We start from the raw sequence: 15,319 nt of genomic DNA, 5'->3' as shown, positions 1-15,319 counted from the left end.
AGGATTTGGATCCCTCCACGTATTTCTGATTGGGATACCTGGTGTGTGAACTAGCATTACCTGTGAATTTGTAAGCTGAATTTAAAGCAGAATTTTAAAAGTAAACATATGAGCAAATTGCAAATCCATGTGATTTGAAATTTAGGAAAAATATTAATTTTAGTTTTAGTGAAACAATGTGATATTAAAATATGGCCTTTCCCTTAAACAGCAGTACAACAAATTTCTAACAAATGGGTCACTGTAATTTATTTTTGTTCAGTACTGTTCTAAGAAAACTGTACTGATATTTCTATGATTAATACTATTATAAAATCCAACTCCGGTTGTCTACATTTTGGTCGTTATAACCTTGATTAACCTTAGTTAAATCAATATCTCAAAGATTGTCTTGTATTGGCCTTCCTTAAAAATATAGGAAGTTAGCCAGAATAACTTGACATGTTCGGATTATATGTCTTCCTACTGACTCTTACCCTATTGAGGTAGCAAGTTTGGTAACCCTATTGAGGTAGCAAGTAAAACTAAAGGTTCTGCTGCAGTGACCATGTAAAACTCAGAGTTAATATTAATATCACATTAACAGGTTCTCTTTCTAAATGTGGTAAGGGGGCCTTGGTGGATGAGTGGTCTAAATAGTCCAATTAATGTATCACTAGCCTGTCAACACTGAGGTTATCAGTTTAAATCCCACATGTGGCAGGTGCTCTCGACTCGCAACACGTTGCGAGGGACATAGAAATACTGCGCGTCCTTCCGGTCTTGTTAGTGCTCTCACGTGTTCAATTCTTGCCAGATTTTTATGAAACATATCATAGATATATCAGCAATGTCTCTGTTCTTTTATAATTATTATAACCACCATGACATAAACTTCATACTTATATCAATTATCATGATGATAAATGATGTCAATGATATTTAACCTATTTTGATGTAAAGCAAAGTTCTGAAAATACTTTGGCCATCACGACATGCTACATGTATTGTTACTTGAAAAACTTTTAAAGTTTTATAAAAAAAAATGGTCCAAGTTTTCAGTTTTTCATATTTTAATGTGAATTATGAAAGACGCATCTTTTAGTTTATTTTATTGCACATGCAATTTTCCTGAATTTGCTAATGTTTCTTCTACACATCCTTGTAATACTATTACTCCAGTAATGAACAGTTTCATATAGATTTAAATTTTCTACTAGAGTTACTTCCCTTTTACTGGTATATCCAAGTTTTTTTTTCCATTGTTACAAATTGGCAAGCGAAAATTATCTATGACTATTGATTATTGCAGGGTTTATGATTCATTTCCAGAAAGATATCTCAAACATTTCAGGATTATAAGTTCCAGAAGTTTTTCCTTGTTACAATGCAGATGTATATCACTGTTTATTGTGTGGTATTGTCTTAGACACTCAAAATCAATCAAGTTTGAGGTTATCAAATTTAAATTTTGATAATACATGTATGAATAAATCTAGTGGTAGAATCTATTTCTATAAAATATTTTGAATTTTGTATACACTGCAAGCTACATCAAGGTTTGCAGAAATGATAGACCTTTATAAATCCATTGTCACAAAAATTGCTATTATTTTAGAAATGAAAATTGATTGCCCAGTTATATTTCATACAGTGTCAAATGTATGAAGACACATACACAATACAAGGTTTATAACTTGAAATGTAACATCAGGCAAGAAGATATTGCAAATGAAATTGAAAATACTGTAAATTCAGAAATATATGCATAAAATGAATGTCCACATTTATAAAGCTGTATTACAGATGATAAAAGTAAGTCGATTTGTGGTTGATAACATGAATCCATTGTTTTTAATGTACAGTGGTAAATATTCCATGCAACATCCAACCCCAAATAAGGCAGGTAAATTTGGCAAACTCTACCTAAAAGGGTTTATTTGATGAGTGAAGACCTGCAATAGGTTACATCCATACCCCTAAACATTTACTGCAGGGGTTTTGTATGTGCAGAAAGCAGGGTGCTCTCCAAAAAAAAAGTCCTCATATTTAAGGTGTCCTTTCCAAGGAAGTGGATGTTCTGTATGAAATATGTTGTTGTTATACAAAAATAATGATTATCAAATGTGTAGAAATATAACGTACATGTACATATTAACCACGCGTTACCTGGTAGTATTCTACCATATTGTACCCATGCATTGTACTTGTAAATTAAATTAAGTGATGTGCCATACAACAAAATGTAGGCTTTGAACTCAGAAGTTACATCAGTGATGAAACTCATTTTGTTATATATATGGTATTTACAAAATAGAGGTAATATTTTTTCAAGTAATCAATGACAAATATTTTAGTCAATGATACAAGACAGATTGTATAAAATGAATGCATACTGTATATATCATACAATAACGGGTAATTGAATAATAGAATATGTTATTCTACTATTTATGTAATTGCCAAATTTTATTTTACTGATTTTAACAGTCGGATATTATGTAAACATGCATCATATTGTTTTAAGATATGTATATTGAACTAAATGATGGTAGTTTTCTTTACAGAAGCAACAATTTACACATATTTAATGAAAGAATGTGAACAATGTTGGATTACAAAATGATATTTGGAATTCTATTTTAATATTGTATTTGAGTTATTTCCCCTTTTCTATACATTTTCCTACTTTATGAATGTTTGCTAGGTGTTTGTTTTTAATAATACATGTAATTATGTAAAAATGGTTCAAATTTATAATACCTGAATATGCTTTGTTACTGTATATTTATGTACTCCTCTAACTCAATTGTGGTTTTTTGAAGTGATATGTAAATAATTTTTTGAATGAATTATAGTTCTTTTGAGTGTAACAATGTTTGTTTTAAGAACATTGTAATTGAATTTTCATATTTATTGATATTGATTCAAATTAATGTTCTTTTAGAGGTTGTTACTAGTAACTTACTACATGTATCAATTTTTGGATATCAGAATTTTTTTGTTTAGTTTTTATTGCATTTTTTTGTCCCTTTATTAACAGCTGAGAGATCATACAAAAGTTTGAGTATTTAACTAAATTTTTTATAAATGGCTAGAACAAAACTTTAATAGTAGAAAGTAATTTGAACAAATTGGTCACAGGAATCTAATTAGGCAGTTGTAGGGTATATCAACTGTTTCTGATATATAAGATCTTAAACAAAAACACATAGCTGATAAAAAATTTTTTTTTTATGAATGATCACTGCACTGCACTTTGTGAAATCTACTTTTCTTTTACTTAATTCTAAGCACTGCAATAGCTATATACCCAATACTAAATTCACTTTAAACTTGACTTAACCATAATCATTAATGACTGGGATTCCCCTCACCCCCCCCCCCCCCCCAAGACTTTTAAGTCTTCAATAAAACTTTCTTACTGAAAAATCAGAAAAGTTAATATAAACTTGACAAGGACAATTGTGGATATAAGTAGTTGCTAATTTAAGGAAACAAGCAAATGCATCAATTCTCAGAAAGGCAGAACAGATACTATCTTTCTGATAAAGATTATCCAGTACTGTTCAACTCCTAAAACACTTTTTGAAAATTAGTCCAATTGAAATTACACAGAATATTCAGTGTACCATAAGGAGCCATAGAACCTGAGTGGTCTAATTAGTTAAACAAATGTATCACTAACCTATCAATACTGAGGTTGTGAGCGTTTTAACCCTGCATGTAGCTGGTACATTTCAACTCCAAATCTTAATTGACTAGGATTACCAGTTTTCCAGTCAAAGGTCATTGTTCTCTACGGCACTTCAGCTTCCTCCACCAATAATGGGTTGCCATGATAAAGCCAATAGTGCTAAAAGTGGCGTTGAACACCAAAAATCAATTGATGAATGTACAATAATATTTCTTTGTTAATATAAAAATAAGAAGATATCATATGATTGCCATATATAAATGTACAAAGATGTCGTATGATTGCCAATGAGACAACTCTCCACCAGAGATCAAATGAAATAGAAGTTAACAACTACAGGTCACGGTACGGCCTTCAACAATGAGCAAAACCAATATGTCCAACCAAACTTTGGAAAGAGCTTTTGAAGATACCATTGTCTGTACATGCACCAATGGATATTGTTAACAAACATTTTTCTATAACTTTGTGGTTTCAGTTTTTTTGGTTTCGAAAAAAAAGTGCTTTGGGTAAACTTCTGGTCAACCTGGATAGAAGGACTTTTCATTTATTTCACTGCTACAAAGTAGGTTAAAGCAGCTCAGCAAAGTTTGGGTTACCATTACCTATATTTCATGCTTTGATGACTTTGGTTGACAACCTTTTCTATTTCTGCACCCATTTTATTAATGCTATATTTTGTATAATGCAATGATATTTCATATGATGCTGGTCTGTAACACTCGGGTTACAGAACTCTATATTTTTGCAATTATATGATAAATCGACTTTGGAGCTGCTTGTATCTCCATATCTCAGAACTGATTTACCATTACTTACAGTCACACAGTTCTACAACTGTTACATTGAATATCACTTTGACTGTTGAGACTGGTATTTTAAGGATCACATGCAGGTACATATCGAAGAACCCCTAGTTAATGACTCTTTTGTACATTAGTTTTATAGGGGGTGAGGCATCTTTATCTTACAAAACTATTTTTTAGACTCTTGACTATTTAGATCTTGAAATATTGTATAGACACCTGTCTAATGTTGAAGACTGTAGGTTGCCTTCTAGATGTCTCAGTTTTTGTGTCAGGGTCTTACTTTCTCATTGACATTATACCCAAGATCTTTTTTATTCATATCTTAAATTTGTCATCTTCCTTTGTATTACGATAATGAATACATTTTACAGGGAGAGAAAATATCATGAGAGTCAATAGGATATAAAATCTGAACTTTCAATTTATTGACCTAATTTTATTTCAAATTAATGACCCTGGCAGCATTGAACACCCCAATAAATATATAATTATACAGATTTAATGACTGAGCAATTATATTAATTTTCTTCACATTAACCTTTCTGTGACTAACATTACTACATACAGGCATGAAAGCATAAACACTTTACTTAACTCTAAAATGTATTTTCTCTTATTTTTTTTATCAATAATTAAAGTTTTTTGACAACTTTAATTGCTCCCAATATTATCGTATTTATGTATAATTAAGATTTAAAATGATGATAAGCTAGTTACCCTTTAGTTTATAAATCTTGACAAGTTTTTTATGTCCTCTGCGTTTTTAATTTAACAGGAGAAATATTATGTATCCGTATAATAGAGGTATAGTTATGTGTTTTTGATTATATCTTTCCATGCACACCTATAGATTTAAACTGTAAAATACTGTTATTGATTTGATTAAAATCTTCTTTATAAGCTGACCCATAGTAAGGATCACTTACCTGAGGGTTCTAGGGATCGTGTAAAAGTGTCGGGGATATTAATTAGAATCTAACCTCAAGGACCACTCTTGAGTAAAGGTAAGTTATATATATATAAAGAATAAATGAAGAAAGAATAGAGAAATTTAAAGGTTCTGTAGAATTTCAAAACATTGTAGTCTTGTTATGTTTTCAAGCAGCTAATGTTTTACTATACTTACATTATTTTATTATTCAGGCAAATTGGTTTCGTTGCCAGCATATATTTTTGTGGCGGCATATTTCATGCTCTCAAGTCTACATCCTCATTACTCCATCATTATCCTCTGTTTGATTCTTATAGTTCTTTATCATGCAGCACTTTATATTCCATTGTTTTTATGTCCAGCTGATTACAATATGGAAACAGATCTGCCTTTTGTTTATGTCCTGTCTAGGAAACTAGAGGTGTTTCTGTTTTTTGGTCTGTCTGTCTGTCTGTCTTTTATTCCATCCAATATTCCATCTGTTCGTCCATCACTTGTCAGGTTATATTTTTATTGTTAAGGTAGTTACCATGAAATTATGATCATGTCAACTTTCAAATTAGTACAAATGTTCATTTTAATGTGGACTTTTAAAATTATATGCCAAATAATGATTTAGACCCCAATTCATGGTCCTTAGCACATAAAAACGTGGTAATGGAAGCTGGGCTTGGTGTCCTAAGGACACAGATAGACTTGTTTTGGTGGAAGATGGATCTCATGGATTATTCAAACTTATTTTATGGATGTCAAATGTTTACATCATTTTTTCTCTTCCAGCTTTCCCTATTTTTTACTTTCATTTTTGCTTGTTTCGGAAGAAAATAATATTACAATTGCCATTATTGCAAATTATGTATAGTATGGAACAATATCTGACTCTTTTTTTTTTATACTGGATTATGTCATAGAAGGTTGAGATCAAAAAGTCCCTAAACAATCACAACAAGGAGTCTTTTTAACTGTTTTTGAGGGATATCTGAGTCACTCTTATTTCTTTTATGTATGCTGAATAACAAACTTAACACCACTTTCTTTTCTGCAGGTGAGACTTTTCACAATGAACCTTTGAGCTTGCACATAACGATGTAACTGTTGAAAAAGTATATAGAAAGATTAATTTCCTTTAATGAAAATGTGATGGTGTATCCCTGTAAATCAGCTGTACAAAAGTTATATCACAGCAAAATTTGGTACAGTAAACTGCTCACTGTTGAAGGGCTCACTGTGACTTTGAGATGAAGAACAGCAATAAAAGTGCTGTTCCTTTGCCAGTTGTGTGCTTTTTTGCTCTGCATGACTGGTTTGGGGTAATGAATGGATACCCATATCCTTTGTTTTTATACCCCGCTTTGAAAAAGTGGGGGTATACTTTTTTACCTTTGTCTGGTTGTCCATCCGTCCATCCGTCAGTCTGTCCATCCGTTCCATGAATATTTTTCGTTGCATCTTTCTCTACATCCTAAGGATTTCTGAAATTTGGTTTCAGGTTTTATATAAGTCAGCTATGTCGTGCGATGCGTTTTCAGATTCATCACTCAACAACTTCCTGTTTACCGAACTCTTACATATTTTTACACTATTATATTTAGGCGGGGGTATCATCTGTGAGCAGTAGCTCGCAGTTTCACTTGTTCTATTAGGTTCTCAGTTTTAGAGTGAACAGTCATATTCCAGTTATTATTCATTTCCAATGTAGTGGGATATATTGTATAAACTAAAGAGAAGATTTTGGAATTAATTATTTTGATTCAACTTCTGAGTACCCTGAATTTGGAAGTTAGTCGGTTTAAGGATGTAGTCAGGTGAAATTAAAAAAATCTGGAATTTAAAATTGATACTATAAATAAGAAGAGCATTAGTTAAGGACAATAAGCTAAAAATATTGATAGGTATGGAACTCCTTTTTGATATATATTTTTTTTTTTGGAAATGGCGGGAAACCTGACTCAGACTATTACCTTATATTTAGCATTGGCATTACTTGGGTCTCAAATCGTAAGAAAAGAAACCTAGAATCTGCTTAAATTTTGGTAAATGACTTTTTATGAGCTATTGCAGTCTTATATGAAAAGAAAAGTGGGTGATATGGGGCAAAATATTTTACCCTGTATCGTAGGAAAATACCCAAGGAGTCTGAACATCTGATAAAAATCCCTAAACCTGACATGAGTAATTATTACATCCTTAAAGTTATAGTTGTTATGATCTGTTCACATTGGTTATATTTTAGGCTTTTTCTGCTATAGCTGTAAGGAGTCTTAAACTTTGATATGATATAGTATCTTGGAAGAATTCTTTTTTTATGTGTTAATGGTTTTCCCTTAAGAAAATGTTAAGATGCACTTTTAATATTCTAACATGTACGCGTTTGAAATGTAGATAAGATTCAATTGTAATGCAATATACGTAATTCCAACCTTTTGAACACTGGCAGTATTTATATCTTCTTAGTTCTGACTTGTATCACATTGTTAGGTATAAATGTCACTTACTTTTTTACAGTTTAAGTTTGTTTCAATAAAGTATTGAACTATCTTGAAAGATTTTTACAGGATATAATTTCCATTTCTTGTCAACAGATTTAAACTCTTAAAATCAATCAAAAGTGGTAGAATTGATCTCTAGAATGTTGACATATATATCAATAGTTTGGTTTCACAGAAACCATGATGTATAAACAAATAGTTTTAATTACAGATAACTAAGTCTGTCCTATACTTCTCTGTTAAAACTATGTATCTTTATAGAGAAGATGTAAGCATGCTGGTTTAACATCAAATCTGATATCAAACTTCAATTTAACTTTAATTTTGATTTAAGCATATTTATTATTTACATGAAAACCTCCTTACTTTCAGTAAAACTATTCTCAGATCCTCCTTTTATACTTTAAGGTACGTTAGGCAGGTTTTTAATTGAACATACATGAATTTCTTATCAAATTTATGCAAACAATTTCATAAAGATTTTTCAATATGGAACAAATTTGATTGTTGGTGTTGAATGCCAATGTAAGCATGATGGGCTTTTTGATAGTGGCCAATTTTTATTGGTGGAGGAAGCCTAAGTACCCACAGAGAACCACAGATCTTTGCCAGGAAAATTTGCAATCCTAGTCAATTAAGATCAGTGTAAAATGCATGTTGTCGAACTGGGATTCAAACTCACAACCTCAGTGTTAAAGGGCATGTGATCACTGTAAATAAACTACTTAGACCAATGGGCCACCCAGGCCCAGAACAATTTTAAATATAGAAAAGTAATAAAATAATTTAGAAAGACATATTTTTTCTGTAAGAGTAATGAGTGGTTGTTAAGATTTTGTAGCTGTCTTCAGAAATTTATAGTCTTATCTTGTGTAAATTTATAGTCATATTATTATAGATATTTAATCCATACAAAAAAGTGAAGTACCATATATATTCTCCTTGATGTGATTTTGAAATTAAATGCCAATGAGTGCACACAAAGGAGTGTGTTTTCTTAGGGTATTTTTACCTTTAATTGACAAAAATAGAAATCTGATTCAATTAAAGATCATAGTCAATAGACTTCATCATCTGACTTAATCAGAAGGTAAGACATTTCATATGTTTCTTAAATATAAGGGAAAAAATAAACAGCACACAAATTTATCGTTTTTTTTATTAGGAAAAGAAATATCAGAAAATGGAGGGAAATGCTTTCTTTGTTGACCTTATCACTATATATAACACCTCTATGGAAAAGCATTTTTTTAAATCTATTATTAATTATGGAGCCATTTAAATAAAATATATCAAAATCTATAAACAATTTTAAGAAGAACCTTTCACTATTTGTGATTTACAATTTAGTTTTGGTTGAATATTGCTAAGTTTCCAGGTCATGTTTATTAAAGATTTTTTTGTACATATATCTAAAACATTGTAATGAAGTTTGAAAAAAATTCTGAATAGATTTTCCTGTGAACAGATCCTTATTTTTCACTTTAAATTTAACTTGAAAAAAATGCAAATGACAAATTCAGAAAAATGTAAATTTTCCTAATAAAAACATGATTTAGATTTCTGTATGCATGACATGTTTCTTAAATCAAACCTTCATTTAATACAAAACTGGTTTTGTGCCATTCAGCCAGTAGTCTTTAAAGTATGGTTTATGTTCAGACATTTCTGCTAAATATTTTTCCTGCCAAGACACATGTATTGCCTTCATTACCAGACATTGTTTTTGTTTTCTTTGCCTCAAATTTTCATATCCTGATTATATTTGCTTGTTTGGTATTTTTTTGCCAATAATCCTTATATACTGACATACATTTGCTTGTTTTTTTGTCTTTCTTTGTCTGTAATCTTCATGTCCAGACATTTACATGTATTTGCTTGTTTTTTGTCTTTCTTTGCCCATAATCTTCATGTCCAGACATATACATGTATTTGCTTGTTTTTTTGTCTTTCTTTGCCCATAATCTTCATGTCCAGACATATACATGTATTTGCTTTTTTTTGGTACCGTTATTTCTTTGACTGTAATCTTCATGTCCAGACATATTCAAGTATTTGCTTGTTTTTGTATTTCTTTACCAGTAATCTTCATGTCCAGACATATACATGTATTTGCTTGTTTTGGTATTTCTTTGCCTTATTATAATCATTATATGTAGAAATATTTTTGATTGTTTTGGTATTTCCAGCCTATAATCTTTATGTCTAGACATACATTTGTTTGTTTTGATATAGAATTTCTTTGACTTTTAATCTTGATGTCCAGACATATAGTGATTGTTTTTGTATGGTATTTCTTTGTCTTTAATATTCCTGTCAAGACATTATATGAAATTGTTTGTTATTTCCAGACTATAATCTCTATGTCAAGGCATATGTTTTATTGTTTTTGTTATTTTCAGCCTATAATCTTTATGGGTAGACATTATTTTTGACTGTATTGTTTTCTATTTGCCCTGTATCTTCATGTCCAAACATATATATGATTGTTTTGGTATTTCTTTGCATAATATGCCCAGGCATGTATATGATTGTTTTGGTATTTCTTTGCCCATAATATGTCCAGACATATATATGATTGTTTTGGTATTTCTTTGCATAATATGCCCAGGCATGTATATGATTGTTTTGGTATTTCTTTGTCCATAATATGTCCAGACATATATATGATTGTTTTGGTATTTCATTGCCCATTATATGTTCAGACATATATATGATTGTTTTGGTATTTCATTGCCCATTATATGTTCAGATATATATATGATTGTTTTGGTATTTCATTGCCCATTATATGTTCAGATATATATATATATGATTGTTTTGGTATTTCATTGCCCATTATATGTTCAGACATATATATGATTGTTTTGGTATTTCATTGCCCATTATATGTTCAGATATATATATGATTGTTTTGGTATTTCATTGCCCATTATATGTTCAGACATATATATGATTGTTTTGGTATTTCATTGCCCATTATATGTTCAGATATATATATGATTGTTTTGGTATTTCATTGCCCATTATATGTTCAGATATATATATATATGATTGTTTTGGTATTTCATTGCCCATTATATGTTCAGACATATATATGATTGTTTTGGTATTTCATTGCCCATTATATGTTCAGATATATATATGATTGTTTTGGTATTTCATTGCCCATTATATGTTCAGATATATATATGATTGTTTTGGTATTTCATTGCCCATTATATGTTCAGATATATATATGATTGTTTTGGTATTTCATTGCCCATTATATGATCAGACATATATATGATTGTTTTGGTATTTCATTGCCCATTATATGATCAGACATATATATGATTGTTTTGGTATTTCATTGCCCATTATATGTTCAGACATATATATGATTGTTTTGGTATTTCATTGCCCATTATATGTTCAGACATATATATGATTGTTTTGGTATTTCATTGCCCATTTTATGTTCAGACATATATATGATTGTTTTGGTATTTCATTGCCCATTATATGTTCAGACATATATGATTGTTTTGGTATTTCATTGCCCATTTTATGTTCAGACATATATTTGATTGGTTTGGTATTTCTTTGCCTTATTATAATCATTATATGTAGAAATATTTTTGATTGTTTTGGTATTTCCAGCCTATAATCTTTATGTCTAGACATACATTTGTTTGTTTTGATATAGAATTTCTTTGACTTTTAATCTTGATGTCCAGACATATAGTGATTGTTTTTGTATGGTATTTCTTTGTCTTTAATATTCCTGTCAAGACATTATATGAAATTGTTTGTTATTTCCAGACTATAATCTCTATGTCAAGGCATATGTTTTATTGTTTTTGTTATTTTCAGCCTATAATCTTTATGGGTAGACATTATTTTTGACTGTATTGTTTTCTATTTGCCCTGTATCTTCATGTCCAAACATATATATGATTGTTTTTGGTATTTCTTTGCATAATATGCCCAGGCATGTATATGATTGTTTTGGTATTTCTTTGCCCATAATATGTCCAGACATATATATGATTGTTTTGGTATTTCTTTGCATAATATGCCCAGGCATGTATATGATTGTTTTGGTATTTCTTTGTCCATAATATGTCCAGACATATATATGATTGTTTTGGTATTTCATTGCCCATTATATGTTCAGACATATATATGATTGTTTTGGTATTTCATTGCCTATTATATGTTCAGATATATATATGATTGTTTTGGTATTTCATTGCCCATTATATGTTCAGATATATATATATGATTGTTTTGGTATTTCATTGCCCATTATATGTTCAGACATATATATGATTGTTTTGGTATTTCATTGCCCATTATATGTTCAGATATATATATATGATTGTTTTGGTATTTCATTGCCCATTATATGTTCAGATATATATATGATTGTTTTGGTATTTCATTGCCCATTATATGTTCAGATATATATATGATTGTTTTGGTATTTCATTGCCCATTATATGTTCAGACATATATATGATTGTTTTGGTATTTCATTGCCCATTATATGATCAGACATATATATGATTGTTTTGGTATTTCATTGCCCATTATATGTTCAGACATATATATGATTGTTTTGGTATTTCATTGCCCATTTTATGTTCAGACATATATATGATTGTTTTGGTATTTCATTGCCCATTATATGTTCAGACATATATATGATTGTTTTGGTATTTCATTGCCCATTATATGTTCAGACATATATATGATTGTTTTGGTATTTCATTGCCCATTATATGTTCAGACATATATATGATTGTTTTGGTATTTCATTGCCCATTATATGTTCAGATATATATATGATTGTTTTGGTATTTCATTGCCCATTATATGTTCAGATATATATATATATATATGATTGTTTTGGTATTTCATTGCCCATTATATGTTCAGATATATATATGATTGTTTTGGTATTTCATTGCCCATTATATGTTCAGATATATATATGATTGTTTTGGTATTTCATTGCCCATTATATGTTCAGACATATATATGATTGTTTTGGTATTTCATTGCCCATTATATGATCAGACATATATATGATTGTTTTGGTATTTCATTGCCCATTATATGTTCAGACATATATATGATTGTTTTGGTATTTCATTGCCCATTTTATGTTCAGACATATATATGATTGTTTTGGTATTTCATTGCCCATTATATGTTCAGACATATATATGATTGTTTTGGTATTTCATTGCCCATTTTATGTTCAGACATATATATGATTGTTTTGGTATTTCATTGCCCATTATATGTTCAGACATATATATGATTGTTTTGGTATTTCATTGCCCATTATATGTTCAGACATATATATGATTGTTTTGGTATTTCATTGCCCATTTTATGTTCAGACATATATTTGATTGGTTTGGTTTTTATTTGCCTTATTTATTTCTGTCTAGACATACATTTGATTGTTTTGGTACTTCTCAGCTTATGTCTTCTTGTCCAAACATGGATGAGACTTTTGGGGTATTTTTTTGCCTTTTTATCTTTCTGATCCAAGTTATCACAGTCTATAATTATGTTTGTGTTTTATTTCTGTCAATAGACCAAAATCTATTGATCTACAAAGGTGAAAATTAAAAATATAAATCATTCATGTCAAAAATGTATGGCCATTTTTCAATTATTTTGAAGGCTATTTTTTTTTTAGCTCACCTGACATAAGGGCATGGGATCTAATGGTATTAAAAGCTGTTAATATACATGTTCCTTTGCAATGGTTATTTCATTGTTGCTGATTTATAAACAAAATTGCTGGCTTGACCTATTTTAGCTCCTGATTGGGTAGACTTTGAAAATTCCTCAAGAACCATTGAATCAGTTTGAAAGAAAAGTATCTTTATCTCTCGCTTAAAAGTGTAGCTTCTTAGGTGCTAATCAGAAAATCAAAACACAGAAGTTAAAGTTTACACTGATATCCATAAGGACTAATTAGATTTTGATTTTTTTTCAAAAACAGATGAAGTAGAATGAAGTCCATGATGCAGGAAGTTCTTTAGAGGGTACATATTTTGGAGACCTGTAATGTTGTTCAATTGATACTTTCATGTTGACTTTTTGAAATAAGCACCAATAGCCAGCCAATATGATCACCATTAGATTAAAATTTCAAGAAAATTTTAAATCACATTCAATATATGACCCAGTTCTGGGAAAACAATATTTTTGATGAATTCCTTCCAAATGGAAGTCCCGATTGTAGTTATAGGTGTCAGGTGAACAGGGCAGTTTCCTAAGAGTCTCCAGTTTTTTATTAAATTACACATAAAAGGCCAATGATAGTTCATCTGAAGATACACCCTTGATTCTGGATAATCATCAGATGGTCAGATCAATCTGGCATAATTTTCATGCACGAATTAAGTAACTCACATTTCATTTTGCATTAAGGTTTCAATTGAGATTTTGGTGGTTAATCAAATTTGTATTATACCTAAGACTATCATGACCTATTTATTTAAAAAATGTTTAATACCAAAATTGTCTTCACAATTTTTATTCTTGAGAGATTTTCAGTCATGAGAGGTAATCTGATGGCAAATGATGCAAGTGACAACATCTTCTCTCTTTAGTTTTTCAAAGTACTCTGGAAATTTCACAACTAATAATGTTTATTTTGTGAATTTTTTCTTTGCCATTACACAAACTAAATATTAGTATAGTAGGTTTAATCTTCTCTCTATATAAAACATTATGATCTTTTTAAATTTTAAAGATCTTTACAGTTAGGCATCAAAAGTGTTTTCAGTGTTAAAGCCCAGTTATGTCTTTTAAATTGAAAAGGTCAAATTTGGTAAAGCTAAGCACTGAAGTATATGCAAACAATTTATTTTTAATCTTGTAATATCAGATGGTAAGTGTTTTATATGGTTTATGGTTACAAAATTTTTAAGCATTGATTTCAAGTTTCAATGCATTTACAGCTTTTCAATTATTATGTCCCTGTGCTTAATTGAAGAAAGGAGACAGTATGTTTTAGTACTATTTCTACTTCTGTTTTCCAGTTCTGAAAGTGACATGATATTTGGTATGAAGGTGTATTACTGTGAGAGGGTATGTCAACTTAATATTGACCTTGTGACCTTGACCTTTGACTTCAGGGTCAAAGTAGTTGATTTTTTGGAATCTGTTTGTGTGAAAGATATGGTTTTGATATTTGGTACATGGATGCACCACATTAAGTCAATGTGTCACATACCATGGTCAAATACTTAATTTTAGGAACATTTTCATGTGAAATAAATCCTGCAAATTATTTTACTCCTCTATAAAACTATAAAACATTATATGCAATATGAGAGAAAAGTATGTAGATAGAAGTCCTTCCTGTTTTCCTAAAATTGGCCAATGTCTCATGTATGAAATT

General features: G+C 29.9%; 1 protein-coding gene across 3 annotated transcripts in view; it reads left to right on the top strand.

Annotated features, from left to right (window-relative positions):
* LOC127699443 (uncharacterized) overlaps window positions 1–15,319 on the top strand; it is a 114,839-nt gene that overhangs the window by 12,563 nt on the left and 86,957 nt on the right. The window contains exon 1 of one of the 3 annotated variants that reach the window (XM_052203041.1): window positions 5,415–5,489. The exons of the other annotated variants lie outside the window; for them this stretch is intronic. The gene's annotated coding sequence lies outside the window, so the exon portion shown is untranslated. Of the gene's footprint in view, window positions 1–5,414; window positions 5,490–15,319 lie in introns of those variants that run through there. 3 annotated transcript variants of the gene reach the window in all.

The sequence above is a fragment of the Mytilus californianus genome, unplaced genomic scaffold (assembly GCF_021869535.1).
Source record: "Mytilus californianus isolate M0D057914Y unplaced genomic scaffold, xbMytCali1.0.p SCAF_1, whole genome shotgun sequence".
In the NCBI taxonomy this organism is placed as follows: Eukaryota; Metazoa; Mollusca; class Bivalvia; order Mytilida; family Mytilidae; genus Mytilus; species Mytilus californianus.
The sequence above is the reverse complement of the archived record's forward strand: the minus strand, read 5'-3'. Positions and strand labels throughout refer to the sequence as shown.